Source organism: Microcebus murinus, chromosome 7 (assembly GCF_040939455.1).
Source record: "Microcebus murinus isolate Inina chromosome 7, M.murinus_Inina_mat1.0, whole genome shotgun sequence".
Lineage (NCBI taxonomy): Eukaryota > Metazoa > Chordata > Mammalia > Primates > Cheirogaleidae > Microcebus > Microcebus murinus.
In genome coordinates, this window is record NC_134110.1 from 78,219,967 (window position 1) to 78,244,289 (window position 24,323).

The 24,323-nt window shown below is 38.5% G+C and overlaps 1 protein-coding gene across 1 annotated transcript in view; it reads left to right on the forward strand.

Moving 5' to 3' along the window:
* ZNF704 (zinc finger protein 704) overlaps positions 1 to 24,323 on the forward strand; it is a 224,017-nt gene that overhangs the window by 67,265 nt on the left and 132,429 nt on the right. The gene's annotated exons all lie outside the window — the stretch shown is intronic.

The following is a 24,323-nucleotide window of genomic DNA, read 5'->3' on the forward strand; positions in this document are numbered from 1 at the left end:
GTTTTTGAATGACAGTCTAAGTATTTTAATTGGTCTCCAGCTGATTTATAACCCCTTGTTTTATGTTTCACATTTTATATCTCAAAATTACAAGTTACAGTGCCGTTTTTTATTCCATGCCATTAAAACAGGGTGAACAGCATTTTTCAAAAAGGAAAAGGCAGATTCCATTCAGAAACCCAAGGGTCATTCATTTGCATTGTCTCTTCATGTTTAGGTGCTGGTTCTTCTCGGCTGTCCCGCTGAGTCTCTCTGCTGGGATTCATTTAAGCTCTAAGTGTGTATGCGGGGTGGGCTGGGCTGGGCTGGGGAGATTCCCCCACAGCTGGATCCTTACAGCATCTGAGAAATAAAATCCATCACTCATCTCCTGGGTTCAACACAGGCTTGCTCAGTTTAGTATTTACCCTGTATTCTTCTGTTTCCAAGAGAGGGAGACTTCACATACCGTACGTTTATGCTGTTGCTTTTCGCTCCGAGTTTCATAAACTTACATGAAAAATTCCTGAGAATGCCACTCATGAGCCCATAGAGACTAGACAGGACAAATAATCCTAGAGTTTCTCTCCAAACCTAAGCCCCAAGTTTAGTTGCAGTTTCATCATTGTGCACGCTTCCCATCAATGGCTCACTCATTCAGAATGGCCAATTTCACATCCACTTGTGGGTTTGTTCCCAGGCACAGCTTTGTGTGTGTCCAAACAGAAACAGAATCTGTAATTAACTGTGCATTTGTTTGCAAAGACCTTGGCAGTTTTACTGGGTTTGATCTCCTTCCTCTAGAAGCTTTAGTTTCATGTCGCATAGCTTTCTTCCTGGGAGTAAGTTAGACATGTTGGGAAATTAAAATAACTTCTTTCGTTTCTTTCAGTGTGATATCTTGCTGCTCAAAAGAGTTGATTTGTCTTCTGAAGAGTGTTTTTATGTTGGGTGGTTGTCTTTTATATGGGCTGTTTTCCTGGAAAGATTTTTGAAATGTTGAGCTACAAGATGAACAGCAGTTTCTCTGATGATTAAGTTGATCTAATTGTTCTTTTTACATAGTTTTCATTAAAATCAAACTGTGAATGATTACTATATAAGTTTATTTCTTCATAAAGCCAACAGAATTAAAGAAGTAAGGTTCTGCCCTAAAGCTACTTATATTCTTAAGAAACATATTAACCAGACAAAAAGTCAAAACTTTCCAGAACAATTTTAAGATTTCTTGAAATAATACATTTTTCTTCCTCCATAGTATATATACGTCTAGTTTATTTATAGTTTCATTGCCTAGACCCTCTCATTTTTGTAACTTTGTTACCTCTCTGATTTGTCCAATTAATGTTAATTTGTTATTATTTATGTCAAGTATACATTTTAGATGTCTGTGCAATGATTCCTTCTCATATGCAACTCTTATTATGATGTCTTTGCCACATTATTTGAAATTCTTCCATTTCCTTATTTATATTGGACACTATTCAGTGTATTCAGCAAGTGAGAAAAAAATCACTTACCCTCTTCCACTAACGAAGAGGTGACGTTGCATTGTCTTAGATAACCAGTTGCTTTCTTCCTGCCAAATCAAATCAAATAACTCTTCTCAGTTTTCATTCTGGCACATAGGAAGCAGTCAATAAAAAAAAAATGAATGAAACCTCCTTAATTTATGCATTTTGTACTGTTGATGATCCCCTTTTTTGTTTATTGTTCTGTTCTGCTTACTCATGCATTTAATTGTGTTTTTTATTATAATGCAGTACACAATCATTTTAAACAATTTGTAAATATAAATAAGCAGAAGAAAGAAAAAACATAAACCAGTCATTCAGCAATAACTACTATTAATAGCTTGTTGTTTATTATTCTTGGCCGGGCACGGTTTCTTACGCCTGTAATCCTAGCACTCTGGGAGGCCAAGGGGGGGGGAGGATTGCTTGAGGTCAGGAGTTCGAGACCAGCCTGTGCAGGAGTGAGACCCCGTCTCTACTAAAAATAGAAAAAAAATTAGTCAACTAACTTATAAAAATTTCAAAATATATATATATTTATTATTCTCCTCATTCTTTTGTATTATGCTTTATATAAAAAGCATATTTATTCCATATGATAGGCTTACATGCCACATAATGTTTTGAAATCTTTAGTATATATCATAATTATTATACTGCAAATATATTCATGAATATTTATCTGTATTCACCTGGAGCATAATTTTATTTTGTTTTAATTTTTTTTCCTGCTCAGATTTTCAACTTCATGGAGCATAATTTTAATGGATGAATGATATTACATCAAATGTGTATACCATTTTTTTATTCAACAAATACCCCAGTGGATGTGTTGGTTGTTTCTCTTTATTTATTATTACAAATACATATGGAATTAATTATCTATTGCTACATAACCACGTAGCAAATTACTCTAAAACCTATTGGATTAAAACAACACACATCATCAGTTTTTGTGGGTCAGGAATCTGGGCATGGCTTAACTGGGTCCTCTGCTTCAGGATCTCTCATAAGTCTGCAATTAAAGTGTTGGCCAGGGCTGGGATCTCATCCGAAGGTTCAACCAGACATGAATCCACTTCTGAGTTCATGTGATTGTGGCAGAGTTCGCTTCCTAAAGGGCTATTAGACTGGAGGGTCACAGGTCATAGGTGGCTGTTGGCTGGAGATGGTTCTCAGACCCTTGCCATGTGGGCCTCCCCAGCGCTCCAGCTTGCTTTAGCAAAGCCAGCAAGGAGAATCCTTCTTTATTCCTGACTGATGTGTTGAAAGGATCTCATGTATTTACTATACTAGGAAGAGAGTCCACTAGCAAGATAAAAATCACAATCTTTTGTAGCCTAATCAAAGCAGTGACATCCTATACTATCACCTGTGCCACAGTCTCTGTTACAAGCAAGTCACTTGGCCAGCCCATACTGAAGGGGAGGGAACTGCATGAGGTGTGACTATCAGGAGGTGGGGTCACTAGGGTCATCTTAGAGTCCCACATTGACCCTCTTATTGCTAAGCCTTGTGTACATCCTTACGTATTTCCAGATGCTAAACCTGAGAGGAAATATTCCCAATTAAAGGGTACGCATACTTTGGGGTATTTTGATGTCTGTTGCCAGATTACTTTCCAGAATTTGTTCAAGTTTGCATTCCCTCCAGCAGTTACACTCCCACCAGTCAGAGAACCTGATCAGTTCTTCTCTTTCCCTGTTTAAAATCTTCATCTATGTAACAGGTGAAAATCAGACCACCTTGACTCTTTCCTTTGCTTTCCATGGTGCTGAACCTCCTGGTAGTTCTACCTACTGACGCTTTCCTTTCTGTCTCTTTTCCTTACCCTTCATTCTACCCCCACATCAGATGTACTCCAGGGTTCTGCCTTTAGCCTTTTATTTATCTTTCTCTGATCGGCAACTTTCTCTGATCGGCCCATCTGTGGGCCAGTAGTGAGCTCACCTGCTCTCAAGCCTCAGGCAGCACCATTGTGAGCTGACTCCCAAGATTCAAGTCCAACCTGGCCTTTCCCTGGGCCCTACGCCCATAGTTCAAGCCACCCACATACAGGGCTGCATGGATGTCCTAGGAACACCTCCAAATGAACATGTCTGGTGGAACTCATCACTGCCTTGCTCCTTCCTCCCCCACAAGACTGACCTCCCCTTCTGGCTGTTCCTTGCTCCCTTGCTGACAATGCGGCCACCGCTGCCTTCAGCCCAAATAGCTGTAGACACAGGGAGACTAGTCAGCAGGAGCCTCAGCCGCTTCTCCCCTGCACAGTGTAAGGAAGTGTTTCAGTGTATGTAGGTAGGAGTCACTTTTGGAACAGAGGAGCTCAGTGAGTCATGTTCCTCAACAAATCAGAGTCTGCGGGTAGGACCGTGGTTCCCACAGGCTGCGTGCGATTCAGCCATCATCTGCCCACTAAGAATGCCCCTATGTGAGCCACCAAAGTTCCAGGTATCTTCTGCAACTGGGACAGCCCACTTGTAGGATAATTTGTGGCTCTGGGCTCTGCGTGTCTCACCTGCTTTGATTAGAGATGGAAATCTCTTTCCCCTTTTTCTGGGAAGATACTGCTGTTTGATTCTGCCTGCAGATCTCCAGGGGCAGGGACTGCTCCAGCCATTGGTACACCATGATTCCACCTCACCTTTGCACACACTCTTCTCTCTCAAGCACAGAGTGTGCACAGGAGGTCCTTGTTTATCCTCCTGAGAAGTGCGAATAGGTTTGCACACAGAAAATATTCTTTTGCATCCCATACTCTCATTTTTATTCCATTTTACCTGAGTATGTTAGGCAGAACAAGTCCTTTCATATTCTTGATGAGCTGTAGATATTTCATGTATTAACTTACTAGCCCAGTGCCACATCCCCTTGTCATGCTTTGCTACAGTGCTCCCTTTCCCTGTCCCCAACCAAGCACTGCATCTTAAAATACTGTGTGGGCTCTGTTCCTCTGTGCACCCTTCCTGCCCCCGAGACTTGGGCATCGTGCTGCGCATTTTCTCTTTCCCTTTTCAGAAGGGTGAAATCTCAAGCTGAATTTTTTAATAAACTCTTTCTTAGTGTCCTGCAGTGCCTTCAATATTTTCTCTTCTCATTTTGCTCCACCTATTTTCCTTTTCTTGGTGTTCCAGCACATCATTCAACAATCTTAGTTTTGTGACCTCAGGATCCCCACCCCTCAGATGGCCCACTATGCCTAGTGTGGCTCCACTCAAGTTTTTATCTCATTATTGCACCCTGGGACTTCTACCACCTTTTAGCTGGTCTTCCTGCTGCTGTCTCCCTGCACCTGGTACTCCTCCCTGGGGCTCCTGCCACGATGGCCTTCCCCTAATGTCATGGTCACCTGGTCACTTTCTTGCCTGTGGTTTCCCATTTCCTGCCATTATTTTTAAAAAGTCTGCAGACTGGTCCCATCTTATATATGGATTCATGTAGGTGATTTTTATTTCTTGCATGATTCCAACATACCGTCTCCATTCTTCATCACTGTCCTTGGCCCTCAGTCATTCCTTCCTCATCCCTTTCATATTTTCCCTTTTCAAATACTCATCTTCCTTCTCCCCAGTGATTCATGTCCTGCCCATCCCCAGGCTCTAGCTCAAGACCCACCCCCTGTCACTCCAGCCCAAGGAGTCTCAACCCTAACTGCACATTAAAAATACCTAAGGTATTTTTAAAATAGTATTGTAGCTGGCACTGACCTTCCAACAATTGACTCTGGGGTAGGACTTAAGCATCTTTGTGTTTTTCAAAGTACCCTCCAGGTGGTACCAGTGCACATGGAAGACTGAGGACAACAGCATCCTTACGCTGGAAATGCACTGGTATTGACAACCAGTTCCACACACTTCCACACCGATCTTTTCCCACCTCGTTTACCTTTGTTCCCTTACCAGATTCTGAAGTGCATGCTATCAGTAAATATCTGTCAGCATATAGGAAATATCTGTCAGATGAAATGAAGTATCTGTTTATTGACAAGTCATTTCATTTTAACATACAAGTATCCATGAAGACGTACCCTTCATCTATTTCTTCTTGACATCTTTTCTTGAGTCTAATAACCTTTATCCTCCATCAGAGACGGAAGCACAAACTTGAGATAGTGGCAGAAACTTTAAACATACTTAATTCATTTTACTGTTTGTTTTTGAAGCTGCATCAAACATTATTTTTGGTTATTATTTATGATCTTTGTGTAGCGTTCTTGGGATTTACCATCTTTAACAGTCAATTTAATGTAGCCCATTATAATACTTAATTTAAGGTATGTTTGTCTTTGCTGAAGTATAAGTTTAAAGATGGTAACTAAAATTAGACTTGATCAATGGCTAGTTCTTATCACCAGAGCTTAATAATAATGCTGTGACACTCTCAGAAGGGCATGTCAATGTCCATGCGGTGTGAATCCTCAGAATATTATGCCAGTTTTTAATCATTTCTTCACTTTAAAACTATCATCAAAAATGCCTTTTTCCTGTTTTGCAGAATTATTCCAGTTTCTTCCTAATGAATGCTTTTGGAGTATGTTTACTTACGGTTTCCCTTGGTTTTAGCATTGTCATTGTATAGGAAATCAACTAATTGAAATTAATGTTACGTGTAATATTCTTTATATTTTAACATTTTATAATTCTTTATTATGTGTTATCCCCCAAACAATGACAATTTTAAATTTAAAATATTTTTAATAAAAACAGTATATTACTTTCAGGAGCACATATTTATTTAAATGTAGTCCATAGTGTTTCAAAGTAGAGACCCTTAGGAGATCTGCTTTAAGAAATAGGTAAGAATGGGTAGTGTTTAGCATATGGTTGTTTGTAAGTAAGGAATTTGAAATTCTTAAGGGTGCTTGACACTGTTTTTATCAGAGCTGATTTGGCATTATGTAGAGGAAACCTGACTAAAGAGTGGCTTAAAGAAGTTATTCTCCCCTGCTTTAGGTAATAAGTTTTAAAGAAACAGATTCATAATTTATACAGTTGCTTGAGATTTCTGACTTCACCCTCTACCTTCCTTCATAGATGACATCCTCACTGACTTAAGATCTTTTCTATAGCTTCCAACATCTCTTCTTTCTTTCTAGGCAAAGAGTAAAAGGTGAAAAGTTAAGTTTTCTCTTTTAAACAGCTTTCCCTGAATTCACACCCTATGCCTCACAATTATGTCTCTTTGGATAGCATTGTCACTTGGCCACTTTTACAGCATGAGAAATGTAATTTTTTAGCTGGGAACGTTGCCATCCCAAATAATATAATAGAAATATATTCTATTAGTAAGAAAGAAATGGAGAGTGGTTATAGAGCCAGTAGCTGGTTGTGTCTGCCATTCTACTACACTGAGCATTTCAATTTTTCTTGCCATTCTAGTTCATTGATTACTTTTTCTTCATAATTTGTTGTTAGAAGTTATGAACTTTCTAGTCTTAAAAGAACTATTAACCCAAGACCAACAATTGCTAGATTTTTATAAATTATAAATGTGTTTGGTTCAAATGAGTGAAGTCTTACTTTATGGGTTTTGCTTTTTTTTCTGAGACAGAGTCTCACTTTGTTACCCAGGCTAGAGTGAGTGCCATGGTGTCAGCCTAGCTCACAGCAACCTCAAACTTCTGGGCTCAAGCAATCCTTCTGCCTCAGCCTCCTAAGTAGCTGGGACTACAGGCATGTGCCACCATGCCCAGCTAATTTTTTTCTCTATATATTAGTTGGCCAATTAATTTCTTTCTATTTATAGTAGAGATGGGGTCTCACTCTTGCTCAGGCTGTTTTCGAACTCCTGACCTCGAGCAATCCGCCCCCACCCGCCTCAGCCTCCCAGAGAGCTAGGATTACAGGTGTGAGCCACCACGCCCGGCCAGGGTTTTGCTTTTTTGTGTTTCTAAAAGTATTCAACTACTTTAATTGTTCCAACACTTTTTTTGAATCATATCACTGCATATTGCATAAAATTCTGATTATCATGCATGGAATTTTATTAATAAAAATAAAATGTGTCATAATTCACGCTGCCTGGTGCTTTGATTTTGAAATTTGCAAATATATTTGAAATCCTACTAATACGAGAAAATAGGAACCTCTTTTTTTTTTTGAGACAGAGTCTACCTTTGTTGCCCAGGCTAGAGTGAGTGCCATGGCGTCAGCCTAGCTCACAGCAACCTCAAACTCCTGGGCTCAAGCAATCCTGCTGCCTCAGCCTCCCAAGTAGCTGGGACTATAGGAATGTGCCACCGTGCCCAGCTAATTTTTTTCTATATATATTAGTTGGCCAATTAATTTCTACTTATAGTAGAGACGAGGTCTCGCTCTTGCTCAAGCTGGTTTCGAACTCCTGACATCCAGCAATCTGCCCACCTCAGCCTCCCAGAGTGCTAGGATTACAGGCGTGAGCCACTGCGCCTAGCCAAAATAGGAACCTCTGGAATCATTGTGACTACAATATGTCAAAGAAACTGTTTCCTTCTCTTATAATACTGGACAAATTTTTATTATTACAGTTATATAATAGTTGTATATATTTATAGTATACATATGATGTTTTGGTATAGGCATATAGTGTGTAATGATCAAATCAGGGTAATTGAAGTATGTATCTATCACTTCAAACAGTTATCACTTCTTGGTTATTCTGATTCTGCAAAGTAGGCAATTTTACATGGAAAAATTTTCATAATTAGGATTTTATACAAGATAATTTTTTTAAAGAAATCAATTCCTTTATAATTTGTTTTTTTTCTTACAATATACTGATTGTGTTTGTATGGCATTTTTAATTACAAACTCCATTGTGAACTGACAACCTAACTTAATTCTGTACTACAGATCCCAGAAATAGGAGGAAGGGAGGGTGGAACTGAGCTGTGGTCATTGTCACTAGAAAATATACAGGGAAGAGGTAAACATGAAGCAAGAAAAATTTGCCTTGCTGTTAAAAAAAAGGAAAACTTTTAATAGAAAATTACAGGAATCAGCGTTGAGTCAGTTGAAATACATTTTGTTTTTCATTTACATTCCCGATGATTTCCTTCTGCATAGTTTATAAGACTGTAGGTGCATGTTTAAAATGCAGTTACCCTCCAACTGATGCCATGGTTGTATTTATTGAAAGCTTAGCTTAGGAAGCTCTTTCATCTCCTAACTATTGTGGAGTTTTGTGCAATAGTTTTCCTGGGTAAGAACATCTGGGTTGCTAGTGACATATTGGGGACGCAATTAGACCTTTATTACTTATTTAAGGCGAGTAAGTGTGTGCACACACACGTGCCGGTACAAATGTGCATGTACCACACACGTGTGCTCTCATATGAACAGTTTTTGAGGAAAAGGAGAAGTAAAGAGAAAGAATCTGGCAGCATTTCTAAAAAAGGTGTTCTAAATTGCCTGATTTCCTTGGATGCTATCCCAGAAGCTATCCCATCAGATGAACCAGCGCGCACAGTACAGCAGATGTAAAATAGTGCTCAAAATCTTTTCTCTGCATGAGGTTATTGCAATGGTTCAAATATTTGCCATAATCTTAGCAATTAAAGTGTATACTATCCACCTCTACTTCAGTCACACTTATTCAATAAAAACAAGCCTCTTCTGTTCTTTAGTATATTTTACTACCATATTTAACAATGAATAGGGACTTACTAAAAATGTGTTCTTTTTTATAATAATAATCAGGAATCTTATTTATTCATTTCTTGATAATCCTGATATTTGGGGCTATCAGCACATGGGTTTAGTATATCAGACCATTTCTTAAAAAGCAGGTCTTATTACAAGTTAAGACTTTTTGCTTTAGGAGTCTTGGCTATCAGTGAGTTCTGTCTATGACCCAATATAGGAATTTCCATCACAACATCCAGGACAAGCTGATGGTGATCCAGTCTTTGAGCAAATTTGTTTATTATACAGAGTTTAATGACTTTTCAAGACCAGCTGATTCCTTTTGAAGATAAAATTCTGATTTTTACATATTTTTCCTCATATTAACTTCACATTATCTTCCATATAACTGGCTGATTATGGTTCTACCCGGATTATATTACTTTCTAATGAGATGGTTACTCAAATAATTGAATGCAATTATGATGTCCTTTCTGAATATCTTCTTCTTAAGACTAAACATAGTATGGGAGTGTAGCAGAAAAATTTTCAAGTAAAAACCAGTAGGCCCAGGCAGACACAGAAGCTACATCTGTTTAGGATTGACCAGATAGCTGACTGTAACTCAGCACTTAGGAAGCTCACATGAAAAGGGACTTTAACTGCAGATGCCATATTTATAGATCTGTGTATGTATACGGATTAGCATATGTACATATTCAGCCAAGATGGCCTAAAAGCAACAGCACCCCAGAAACAAGAAGAACACCTACCACCCATTTGTTTTTTGGTTTTTTCTTTTTAAATGGGGTCTTGCTACGTTGCCCAGGCTGGACCCAAACTCCTAGCTTCGAGCAGTCCTCCTCCCTCAGCCTCCCAAGTAGCTGGGACTACAGGTACATGCTACTGCACCCGGCTTAGACCTTGGTTTTTAATAAGATTCTCTAATAAAAGGAATCAGGTCATGGAAAAATGATTGACTGCTAAGACTGAGACAGGAAATACACAAGATGAGAGTAGAGAATTTTGTCATGCCAGAAAGTGAGGAAGTAAAAAACAAGCAAACTTATCGATGGCTATATCAAAGGAGCACAAGCCCTAACAGAAGGAGCACTCAGTGGCCAACACTAGGATAATTTAAGCAACAAAATGAAGTAATATTGGATTATAACCCAAACTATAAAATGAATGTTCATGAGTCCATACAGATATATAATAAATGATTTGATAAATGAATTAAAGAGGAGAAAATGGATTAATCTCCTGTGCAGAATTCCAAATAATTTATATAAATACTCCCACTTCAAGTAAGTAGAACATAATTCTCCACTCTTTCAGTATAGGCTGCTCATAGTGACCTTCCAAAGAGTACAATATGGAAAGGAGGAAAAAGGTAACACTACAGGAAAGAAACGTAACAAATACTACTTCACCTAACAAATACTACTTCACCCAGGTTATCAAGGTCAACATCAACAGTGATAATTCGTGTTACTAGTATGTACCCTTGATACAATGACACTTCTGTCATCTTCTTCCTCCAAACCTATAACTACAGTATAATCAAGGGCATAACATCAGACAAATCCCAGTTCAGGAATATTCTATAAAATACTTGACTAGTACTCCTCAAAACTGCAAGGTCATCAAAAACAAGGAAAATCTGAGAAACTGTCACAGCCAGGAGGAGCCTAAGGAGACATAAAGACTGAATATAATATGGTATCCTGGATGGGGTGCTAGAACAGAGAAAGAACATTAGGCAAACCAAGGAAATCTGAATGAATTATGGAGTTTAGTTAATATATCAGCATTGGTTCACTAATTATGACCAATGTACCATACTAATGTAAGATGTTAATAATAGAGGAAGCTGGATGAAGGGGTATATGCAAACTCTGTACTATTTTCTCAGTTTTTCTGTCAGTTAAAAATTTTTCTAAAAAATAAAGTTAAAAACCAGGTCAGAACAAAGAACAGAACTGGGGATGGTGTAACAAGGTGTTCTTTTGCCAAGCTGAGATCATGAAGTTCTCAGATAGTCCACAGCTCAACGTTGGTTAATTTTATTTTTCATCTCTTCTGGCAATAAATATTATTTCTATGAATTAAAAAATAAAATTAAAAAAATTTTTTAAAAGGTACCTAGGAGAAAGCCTAGATGACCTTGGATATGGCGATGACTTTTAAGAAACACCAAAGGCAAGATCCATGAAAGAAACAGTTAATAAGCTGTACTACATTAAAATTAAAAGCTTCTGCTCTGTGAAAGACAATATTAAGAGAATGAGAAGACACGCCACAGATTGGCAGAAAATATTTGCAAGGACTGTTATCCAAAATATACAAACAACTCTTAAAAGCTCAACAATAAGAAAACAACCTGATTGAAAAAATGGACGAATGACCTGAATCCAGATACCTCACTAAAGAAGATCCACAGGTGGCAGATAAGTGTATGAAAAGAAGTTCAACATCACATGTCATTAGGAAATTGCAAATTGAAACAATGGGATACTACTGCACACTTATTAACATGGCCAAAATGGAGAACACTGGCAATGCCAAATGCTGACAAGGATATGGAGCAACAGGAACTCTCATTCATTGCAGGTGGGAATGCAAAATGGAACAGCCACTGTGGTAGACAGTTTGGCAGTTTCTTAAAAAAACGAAACATATTCTTACTATACAATCCAGTAATCACACTCCTTGGTGTTTACTCAATTGTACTGAAAACAAACCTGTATGAAGATCTTTGTAGCCGCTTTATTAATAGCTGCCAAAACTTGGAAACAATGAAGGCGTCCTTCAGTAGCTGAATGGATAGGTAAGCAGTGGTACATCCAGAAATGGAATGTGATTCAGAGCCAAAAGGAAATGTGCTATCAAGCCACGAAAAGACATGGAGGAAACTGAAATTCACATTACTAAGTGAAAGAAGCCAATCTGAAAAGGCTGCATACTGTATGATTGCAGCTATGTGACATTCTGGAAAAGGCGAAACTGTGGAGACAGTAAAATATCAGTGGTTTCCCAGAGTTAATGGAGAGAGCATGGTGACTAGGCAGAGAGCACAGAGGATTTCTAGGGTAGTGAAACTGCTCTATATAAACTATATAGAGTAGTTTATATAGAGTATATTTATTTATACTCTATATAGAGAGTATATCTATTTATATAGAGCATATTTATATAGAGTAGTTTTATATAGAGTATAAACTACTATATATAAAACTATACTGTAATGGCAGATACGTGTCATTATACACGTCAAAATCCATAGACTATAGGACACCAGTCCTACAGGAGGGAGCCCCAAGGTAAACTACGGGACTTTGGGTGATGACGATGTCTCAGTACAGGTTCATCAGTTGTAACAGATGTACCACTCTGGTGCAAGGCGTCCACGGTGAGAGAGGTTGAACATGTCAGGGGCTGGAGACAAGTGGGAACCCTCTGTATTTTCCTCTCACTTTTGCTGTGAACTTAAAACTGTTCTAAAGAATAAAGTTTATTCATTTAAAAAATACCAATGAGAAATATTATATTACATCCTCTCCCCCAGGAGGCAAGCTGCATGGAAGTCACATTATCCAAAGGTTAGCCGGGTTGCTGGGAGAAATGGAGAAATGGAGTCAGAACAAGAACTGACGTTGTAATGATTTAAATGTGTGGTGGCTCTGAACTCCAGTAGTTGAATGTTCTTGTCTTTCTCAGACGACAGGCCTTCTCTGCTGGGCAGTGCAGGATGGGCAGGGCATGTGTTTGCTCTGTCACTCCACTTTTGTTGCTGCTCCTTTTAGACATAAACACCTCTGCTGACGTACCCATCATGTTCAATCTGGTTATCTTCAGGACTGGTTTCCAGGAGTCCAAATGTATAGACTTTGTCCATTTATAGCTTTGACCTATTATGCTTTGATTTTGTAGCCTAACTTTCAACACGTGACATTTCTCTCTTTTCCAGGTATTTCCAAGTACAGTTGACCTTTAAACAAAACAGATTTGAACTGTGTGGGTCCACCTATATGCGTGTTTTTCCCAAAAAATACAGTCATTCCTCCATATCCACGGGTTCAATATCTGCAAGCAAACACGGATTGAAAATACAGTGTTCTCGGGATACAAACCCAATACAGACAGGGTCTTTTCACATCACTGCAGGACTTAGGTATGTACAGATTCTGGTATCCACGGGGAGTCCTGGAGCCAGCCCCCTGCAGATACCATGCAGTGATGCCAGTACTTCCTCAAAACAAAGCTGACAAATCCTGCTCCCTCAAATATGCTTAATGAAACTGTTTCTCTGGGTTCTTTTTTACCCTAGTCCTCCTCCCATTCTGGTTACACTCCCATGACTAAATATCTTCCCTACTATCTTATTCTAACATTCCTTTTAAAAACTAGTGCCCAGAACTGCTGAAGTACTCTGCATGTCATCTGATTATTTCAGAGTACAGCGGACTCTTGTATTCATCTGGACATTGTAATTGCATTAATGCAGCCAAAATTATATTAAGTACTTTAGCAGCCCCATCTCCCTAGCTCTTATTGAGACTATAGTTAAAAAACATCCCTGAGGCCTTTATCTTGTGAACTGCTGCATCACGCAGCTGCTAGTAAAGCCTTCTCTCCTCCAACTTGTGCTTTTATAATTGAATCTCTTTAAATGTAAATGCAGACAATTACATTTGTCCTAGTTAAATTTCATCTTGTTATTTTGAGCCCAGAATTCCAGCTTGTTGAGATCTTATTGAATCTTGGTTCTGTCGTGGATTTCTGTTATGCGTGCTTGCTTGTGTCTACAACCCAGGTAGAGGAGGCCTGCAAATAAATATATCCCAGCTGGGCTAACGAAAAGTGAGAGGTACAGAGAGGAGACAGCAGTGATGATTGTTCAAGGATGGGGAAGGCAACTGCCCATTCCCGAAGTAGCAATTTCCTAACATCTTTGGTAGCTGTTCACAGTCTGACATTGTCAGGTATATCAAAAGTCATTTGTTACTAATTACATTTAACAAACCGAAATTCATTCTATAAATTAGAGTGAATTTGAGACTATCTCTATCATCCCTCCTACTCCCTTGCATTCTCCAGACATTCTTCAGTGGGAAAAAAAGGAGCAGAACTACACTAGTGGAAACCAGGCTTTCTCATCTAGGTTGCAGTCCCTAAGCTGGGTTTGCCATCCCTGCGCCAGCACAGTGGCCCTCAGCTTAAGTCTGTGGCATGCCTGCAGGACCACATTCTCGTGAGTGGCACCCTTCCATAAGTGTGGTGACACATTGTGGGCTGCTGTTTTAGGAGAGACTGCCGGCATGCTGGGGATTATCCTAGTGCATCAGATGTTCCTCTACTGCTTTCTCTCCTGCTGGTTCATGACATGCCACTGGCTTGAAAAAAATCTCAGCTCTAACATTTAAAGCAGCAATTTGCAAACTGCTGCATGTTAAAGCTGGGGTTGGCAAACTCTGGCCCGTGGACCAAATCTGGCTCACCACCTGTTTTTGTACATCGTTGAATGATTGGAGGGGGGGAAATAAAAAGAGGAATAATATTTCATGATATGAATATTATATGAAATTCAAATTTCATGTGCATAAATAAAATTTTATTGTACATACCCGTGTTCATTTATGTATTGTCAATGGCTGCTTTTATGCTACAGTAGCAGAGTTGAGTAGTTGTGACAGAGACTGTACACCCACAAGCCTAAAATATTTACTACCTGGCCCTGTACAGAAAAGTTTGCGGACTCCTATGTTAAAGGATTGCCTGTAGAGATCTGCATCACACTCTCCTGTGATGTTTCTGAGACTTTGGATTCCTGAGCCTCACCCCAGACCAAATGAATCAGACCAAGAATGTGCATGTTAAGCAAGCTCTTGAAGTACATACCTCCACACACACTGAAACAAAACTAATGATAATGAGCTAAGGATACAGGAAAGGAAAAGATCCTGCCTTGCTTTTTCTGCCCAACCTATTCTCTTGTAATCCTGTTTGCCATAATTTTTGTTGTGCACTATATAAATTATATTGATGGGTGTCTTTCCAATCAGTTCTCTTCCAAACGTTTCTACTTTGTGGAAAGAAGGCTGTATTCGTTCCTTAGAGCTGCTGTAACAGATTACGAAATGTTGGTTGACTTGAACCAGCAAAAATTTATTCTCTCACAGTTCTGGAGGCCAAAAGTCCAAAATCCATCAAGGCTCGCTCTGAGGGGTGTAGGGAGAGAGGAACCATTCTTCGCCTCTTTCAGCTTCTGGTGGCTGTTAGCATTCTCGACCTGTAACTGCATCACTCTGATCTCTGCCCTGCTGATCCCATTGCCTCATTCTCGTCTCTTCTGTTTGTCTCAACTCTCCCTCTGCCTTTTTCTTATAAGGACATTTGTCATTGGATTTAGGGCTCACATGGATAATCCAAAATGATCCCCTCTCAAGATCCTTAATTACATCTAGAAAACTACAAAGACCTCTTTTCCAAATAAGGTCACATTCACAAGTTTTTGGGGGTTAGAAAAGGGATATATTCAGGGAGGGGGGGCACCATTCAACTCGCTGCAGATGCCGTTGTTCTCCTTTTGCCCCAACAGCCAATCAGGTTCCAAGTCTTGAAGATTCCATCCCTTCTCCATTGTGACTTGTACCATTCTAATATCTTTCTGCGATAGGAATCCCTTCCTTTGAAATCTCTGATGGTTTCTCCCTCTTTAAAAAGTTTAGAACATGCTTCTGAGCCTGGAATTTGGGACTCTCTGCAGGGATGTTGCCCGTATATTATTCATTTCCTTCTCCCTCTTCTTCTCTCCAGCCACAATGTATTACTTGTCACTGAGCACCCTGCTCCTGCCTTGTCCCTGAAGCCACTCACACAGTTCCCTGCTCCTTGAAGGCTGATGGTTTCTCCCTCCTCATCACCGCTACCCCTGCCTTTGCACCACCCAAGGCCCAAGCATCTCTCAAAGCCCATCTGAGATCCTACCTCCCTGTGAGAGCTTTGCTGCTCCTTCCCACTGGGTATGAATCTCTGCACCTTGTATGATGTGTACCTTGTTCTTCCTCGTGTCATAATATCTGTACTCACATTGCACAGTGGTTAGGAGTAGGGGCTCTGAATCGTGCTGCCCAGGTCAACTTTAGGCACTAACCAGCCGTGTCTTAGTGGGCAGGTTATTCAGCCTCTCCTCGCTATGGCTGTCCATCAAAAAAGGGAATGATGATAAGTACTTCCTGATATTGTTGTGGGGATCAAACAAGATAATGCGTGTAAAGTACCTGGACTCTATGAAGCATGCAATCATTATTTGTTATTATTGTCTTTGTTTCCTGACAACTAACACAAAGACTTCTATAAGTAGGTGCAATTATAAATAAATACTTACAGAATTTAAATCATTAAATTCAAACCTGAGACCAGAAGCTGACGGCCTGGTGTTTTTCTGTTCAGACCCTGTGTTTATCAACTCTAGTAGGTCTGACGTGTCTCCAGTAAAAACAGGCTTAAATAAACCAAATTTCTCTTCTTTTGCTAGATGTATTATTAGAAATCCTGTTGTAACGTTCTTTTTGGTACTGTTTCTTTTCATCAAATGGGTAGTTGGTGGCTAAATATGATTTTCATTTTTTAGTGATTCCTATCCTACAGCCAGACCAGCTTGTAGCCAAATACTAAATCAGCCTGAAGTAAACATTGAGTAGAGACTTTCATTTTTGTGATGTCCATTGATAGGAGCAAGTGCCTGGGAAAAGAAAGGAGCCATGGCCTGTGACACCTGCCAGAAGCTAACAATTTATAGATTTCTTTTCAGGCTGTAGCCACACTCATAAAGAAGAGTGCCCTTGTGACAAATCCCACTAAAAATAGCCCTAGAAGTGTGCACTTGCTTCATGATTTATGATCTAACAAACTCTGCTGTGGGACTGCAGGGTTCCAGGCAGAGAACACGTGTGGCTCTCTGTGGCTCCAGGGGGTGGCCAGTGCTGGCAGATCCTGGAAACGGAGACGCTTAGAAGGTGGAAAGTCTTTAAGGCTCTAAGCTCAGTTGGTGAACATGGTTTTAAAGAGGACTTAAAATGTATATAATATTTTTCAAAACACTAGGTCCAGGTGTCATGGTAGACATAGTGAAGGAATGTGGGTGAAGCTCTGGATTAGAACCAGATTTTCAGCAAACTTCAGAGGAGCTGCTGTCATTATACAACTCAGCAATACAGTCGGATTTCAATGCCAGATTAATTTGCCCCAATGCAGAAACTATATGTAGTTTTAGAAAGTGGAGGCCTGATTAATCTGATGCTGGGTTCTGGTGTTGGGCTTTCTGGTCTCCCTCACAGGATTTTGCTTTTTTGGAAGTTCCATGAGAGTTTACCTAGCCATCTTATGTACAGACAGCTTTTAGGTGGTGTTGAACTTCCTCTAGATGTACATAAAATCCCCAGTTAACAAATGGATTTTGCTTAGGTGTCATTTATTCTGGAACTCCATTGTGCATTTTCCCCATGGAAGCAAAGTTATTAAGTTAACTTCAAAGGGCAATTTAAAAATCCCAAAGCCAATTTAATCCATAATGTAGCTAAAGTATAATACATTGTCAATAAAAATATTTTTTAAAAGATACTATTTTCCAGCCTTTTCCCCATCCCTGCTATCCACATGGAGCCTCTTGCCACCCAACAGGCAGTTTACCCTTTAAAGAACCAGGGAAGAATTGCCAAGTAGATAATTTTCATCTTTCTTGCCAAGTCTCCCCTTGTATGTGGGTTTGGAAAGTCTGTTGGTTGAAAGCTGAAGCCGTCTGGATTGTAGGGACACTGTCAGGTGTAGCTTCCTTTAGTAGGGGCCAAGTCTGTGCCCACAAGGTTTATCATTCAACTAACATAGGGCCTCTGGTGCCTGAAAGTGTAATAATTATATAATGATTTTAGAAACAAAAATAATACATATATAGCAGTTACTATACACCAAATGCTTAATATATGTTAATTTATGTAACCTTTATAACTCTGAGATTTGTTATCGCCATTTTCTGCATGACGAAACTAAACCATAGAGAGTCCAAGAGAGGTACTAAGATCAAACAGCTAACGAAAAGAGACCTGGGATTCCAACCCAGGCAGTCCAGCCCCAGCATAAGTGGGTATGACCCAGCCACACATTCTTCCCTGTGCAACATTAGATGTGCATTCCTAGTTACCCCTGTACCCTGTGTAAAGCACTGTGTTCTCACATTGAGGACGTGAGCCACATGCACTGGCATTCCCAGGGAGCGCCCCACTGCTTGCCATTGCATTCCCTGGCACTGCCACTGGCACTTGCATTGCCCTGGTTCTCGTTGGGATTTGACTGGTGGTTGTCGACCCTTCCCCAGAGCTGCTGATTTTGCCCTGGGTTTCCCAATCCTCAGCTTCTCCCATTTGTCTTCCCTTATCTGTTCTCCCTTCCTTGCCTGCTTCATAACAGGAAGGTGTACCCCAACTCTTCTAATCACTAAACCCCAAACCAGCTCAATACCACTCATTAAAACAAAGTAAAGCAAAACAAAACAAAAAAAAAAACCTAATAAGATGCAACTTTCTTATTCTTAGTGCTAATAATGAAAAAAAAAAACAAGTTTAATCAGAGAAATATGAAAGATGAGAATGTAGTTGGAGACTTGTGAGATTCTACAGGAAACAAATTCTAAAGTTGTTTTAAGGACTTCCAAAGTCCAAGGAACTGAATACTGCATCTATAGTAAGTCTCATTTTACTTCATTTCTTATATTACTAGTATAGTCTTATAGTTACCTGTCTTGCTCTTTAACTTATAGATGTAGTGCAGTAAACTAAGCTGATTTTTCCAAGATATCTAGGAAAGAGAACTTGCATGAAGACATCCGTGCCCTGAGTAACAGCAGTTTGCCTGTGGTGACTTCGAGTGAGTTGTGATCAATGAAAAGGGGAAATGCTGCTTGTACATGGTGTTTCTGAGGGAGAAAAATGATGATGTAGGGAAGAGAGGAAAGGTGACTTGTGTGGATTATGGGACAACAGGGTGACTAGAGAAGCAGGAATGGGGTGGATGAGTCCGGGCATAGAAATGGCATGTGTAGGTGGCCAACCTTCTGTTTTGTAAGTAATTCTGTAGCTTGACTATACATCAAGCGTTGTCTTCAAGTGCATATTTCTGAGTACAGACACAAAATAATTTTGAAAATTTTTATGTTTTCTTAGTGCATGTATTATTTTTGTTTAAAAAGTTTTTTAAATTGAAAATGTGCTAGATTTTAGCTGTCATATATATATTTGCATATATGAAGTGCAACGCAAATTAAACAAAAATAAAAGAATTTGTTCCATCAAATGAGAATTATAAATTAAAATCTCATGTAATTAAGTAATTATACCTGCTGATTTTCAGCAGGGAAAATTCAGAATTACTTTTGGAATTCTTTTTAGCAGCATCTTATCCCAGTGTCTTTACAATAATAGAGCAGAGTGGTCACTGTTATCTTCATATTTAATATTGTTTTATAACATTTTAGTCACATCAGTAAGATAATATGTATAAATGTTGAGAAAAAGATAAAATTATATTCAGCTACTTTGATTATATACCTAGAAAAATTAACAAAATAATAAGAAATTAATAGAAGGAATTCTAGTAAAGTGACTGTAGATAAAATCAATTTAAAAAAAGCAGTTGCCATCTACTTAGAGGATGACTCTAGTTTGTAACCAGTAAGAAAATATAATTTTAAAAATTGTCAATAGTGAAATAATATAACTAGGAATACTCTTTAGAAGTATATGGCCCATATGAAGATTTTTAAATTTTTGAGATATAAATGAAGATGACTAAAAGAAATATTTATTATTTTCCTCAAAATAATGTAAAGATGTCCATTCTTAATACATTGATTTTGAGGTTCGATGTAGGGTTTTTTTTAATATTTAAAAATTTTATTTATATCATAAGAGTACAGATCAAAATTCTGGTAGAATTTTGTAAGTTGAGGTGCATGTGACAAGAAGAGATGAGACTGGGGTATAAAGGGATTTCCAAACTTATTAATAATAATATACAAATGAGGAAACTATTAAACAGATGCAAATTTAAAAGCATTGCGTAAAACAGCTGGCGTGGACTTTTAAAAACTGTCATGCCACAAAAGACAGAGATGGAGAGGGATGGAGAGGAAGGGAGGGAGGGAGGAAGGTCAAAGAATCTATACTGAAAGATTTTAAAGAGATATAACAATTAAATGTAATGGATGATTCTTAATCAGTTATTTTTTTTTTAAGCTTTGAAGTTAATTGTGGGAGCATTGTGAAAATTTGCATCTTGATGATATGAAATATTGGATTGTGATAAAGGAGAATACCTTTGGCATGTCTGTAGTCCCAGCTACTTGGAGGCTGAGGCAGGAGGATCGCTTGAGCCCAGGAGTTTGAGGTTGCTGTGAGCTAGGCTGACGCCACGGCACTCACTCTAGCCTGGGCAACAAAGCGAGACTCTGTCTCAAAAAAAAAAATAAATAAATAAATAAATAAATAAAGGAGAATATCTTTGTTCTTAAGAGCTATCAAAATATTTACTGATGAGGTGTTATGATGCTTGTGGGTTAATTTCAAGTAGTTCAAGGAAAATAAGTGTATGTACATGTGTCATGTGTTTACAAATGTAGAGAAAAATAAAATGTAATAAAATATTAATTGGTGAATCAAGGTGAAGGGCATACAGTTGTTCATTGTATTATTCTTTAAACTTTTCTGTAGATTTAAAGTTATTCAAAAATAAAATATGGGTAACAAAAGAATAACAAGAAGAAGAGAGAATATTAAGGAAAACTCTTTAAAAAAATCGTAATAGGGCTATCAGCCCTGCCAGATCCAGTATTCATTGGACAAGCAGATATTGACTGCATACTATGTTGTATATTGCTACAATTATTTTTTTATTTTTATTTTTTATGGAGATGGGTGTCTTTCCCAGGCTGGTTGAGCTCTCGGCCTCAAGCAATCCTGCTTCAGCCTCCCAGAGTGCTGAAATTACAGGTATGAGCCACTGGGCTCAGCCTATATTTGCTACAGTTATTAAAATAGTAATGGCACAGGGATAAATAAGGATTAGTGGACTGAAATAAACAGCCAAAAGATCTGGCATAACTAACAGTTTCTCACAGGATAAATCAATAGGGAAGGGCAAGATTATTTATGAAATCATATTGGGATACATGCTTAGCAATTTTCAAAGAAAAATCAACTTAATCCTTCCTCTCAAAACAAGCACTGAACTAAATTATATTAGATAAGTTTAAAAAATAAATAAATATAAAAAGAAAAAGAAATACAGAATTATAGTAAATGAGATTCTAAGCCTAGAATGAACTGAACAAATCACAAAAGAATCATAAATTTAACTAAATAAAAATAATAACCTTATTACATTAACAGATACTAAGAGTGATCTGGAAAACAATTTGCAGGTTAATAATTTTATTATTATAAAGAATTCATTCAAATTTATTTCTAAAAATCCCCAAATCCCAGGGATGAATGGCAACAGCCAATATCAGACAATTCACCAAAGAATTAAAGCTAGTAATGAACTGATAATTAAATCATTACAAATGAAACAATGACTATTTCAACTCTAAAATCACCTTAAAACAAAAAAACAGGCCAGGCGTGGTGGCTTACACCTGTAATCCTAGCATTCTGGGAGGTTGAAGCGGGAAGATTGCTCAAGGTTAGGAGTTCGAAACCAGCCTGAGCAAGAGCGAGACCCCGTCTCTACTAAAAATAGAAACAAATTAATTAACCAACTACAAATATATAGAGAAAAAATTAGCCAGGCATGGTGGCGCATGCCTGTAGTCCCAGCTACTCGGGAGGCTGAGGCAGCAGGATTGCTTGAGCCCAGGAGTTTGAGGTTGCTGTGAGCTAAGCTGATGCCAAGGCACTCTAGCCTGGGCAACACAGTGAGACTCTGTCTCAAAAAAAAGCAACAAAAAAAGAGTGGCTTGCTGGAGAGGGTGCAGACAAGCTCCTATTCTCATACTTTGTTGGTGGCATTGCAAAGGTATACCACTCTGGAGGGAAAGAGTTTGGCAGTACTTAATGATGAGTCACAGAAATCATTATACCATTGATTTACTAATTCTACCTTAGGGGCTCTAGCTTAAGTAAATAATCTAAAGTGATAGGGTAAAAACTGTGTACAAAAAAGTTGTCACTCATTTATAAAAGTGAAACCTTGGAAGTGAGCTAAATATTAGCAATAATGGATGATTTAGAGAATTATGGTATGATGTCTAAAGGACTATTATACAGCTGTTAAAAATGATGGTTACAGAGATCACATGGGAAAGTTATTTTGAAATGTGAAGTTTAAAAAGTTGAAAAATTATGTGCATGATATAAATGGTGTCAATTTTAGTGCTAACTTTATGAGCTACTCTTAATCACTAGGAAAAATATTCCTTCATCTTACCAAAGTTATTACATTTTGCAGTGGTTTTTTTTCCTTCCAAGGAAGAAAAATAATGCAATGCAGTCTCCCATCTAGGGCGGTGTTTACGTATTAAAGCAAATGCAAATTTCACTCTAGAATTGTCCAGAAAGATAAGTATTCAAACAACTATTTATTGTTGTTCTTGCTGTATAGTTTTTTCATTTTTTCCACCTTATCATTTTTGTTATACCCTGAGTAAATCACAAAGCAAACTAAAGAAGATATTTTCAACAAATGATTTTTTTGGGACATTCAACTTAAGTGATGGTTACTGTTCTAAAATTTTTACGTACCTTAGGTTTGGACCCATCTGAGTACAGTCTGTACAGGTCTATAGGTCTACTCTATACACACTGAAAAATAACATGCTAGAAATGTCTGTCTTTCTTAGATGCATTATTAGTAAATTCTCTGCAGCTGATATAAGCTAAATTGTGTTTTTATAAGCAAGGTATTTGATATATCATAATTATAGCAAGAATATCAACTGCTTTGTTGAGATCCAGCGATTGTTTTTTTAATCCCTGAGGTGTCAAAGCAGTTAATAAAAATAGCTGAGTGGGATATTTCTACTTTCAGAAGGTTGAATAGACACACTTTTCCCTATTTCTTCTTTTAAGTAAAATTGAAAACTTTAGACATTATGTATAAACCAAACGTAACAATGAATGGTGGAGAGAAGAAGACAGGCTGGCTAGTCACCTTGGAACCTGAACAGTGACAGAATAGGGAGTTCCTTGGTTTCATTTTGTTTCATATGTCCCAGACTTGGAGTGAGGAAGCTGGCAAACTGGAAATGCCAATGGCATAGACAAAACAACCTCAAACAAAGCCTGCTCTCCCTTACCCAAAAGACCAGGAAAGGGGCATCCTAGCAAGACAAAACTTTTAGACTGTAACTGCTCTACTCCAGCTGAGCACTACAGAAAAAAATGTGGGGCCAGCTCCACCCATGCCAGCAAAGACCACGTGGGGAGCCCAGACCTTCACCCCTGTGAAACTGTAAGGAGGCACCCCAGCACTCCTACTGGGGTGGTTTCGGATAAGGACAAGGTAGGAGCTTAGATTTTCATCTCTCCCGTGCAGTAATGACTTCCTGTCCCCATGGTGTCAGTGGAGACAATGTGGGAGTAGCAGTAACCAGGAGCTCTGCTCCTCAGCTGTTGACAGACCCAGGTAGGAACCTAGACTCTACTCCCGCCTTACAGAAAGAAGGCAGTGCACCCCTCCTTCCTTTGCCAGAGGCATGTCAAAGAAAGCCAGTTAAAAAAAGAAGATTTAAATGACATTCAGAGTCTCATTACATAATACAAAAATGTCCAGGTTTCAATTCAAAATCACTCATAATATAAAAAGCCAGGAAGAGTTCAGACTGAATGAAAGAAAGGCAGTCAGTACAGACCAACACCAAAATGACAGAGATGTTAGAATTATCTGACAGAGATTTTTCAGCAGTCATGATAAAAATGCTTCAGTGAACAATTAGGGACATGCTTGAAACAAGTGAGAAAATAGAAAGGCTCAGCAAAGAAATAGTCTCTGCTGAGAAACCATGGAGGTGAAAAAAATAGCAAAATATTTTTCATGTGCTGAAAGAAAAGAACTGTCAATCCAGCATCCGTACCTGGAGAAAATATCCTTCAATAATGAATTGCAAATCAAGACATTCTCAGATGAAGGAAAACTAAGAGAGTTTGTCACCAGCAGACCTACCCTAAAATAACGG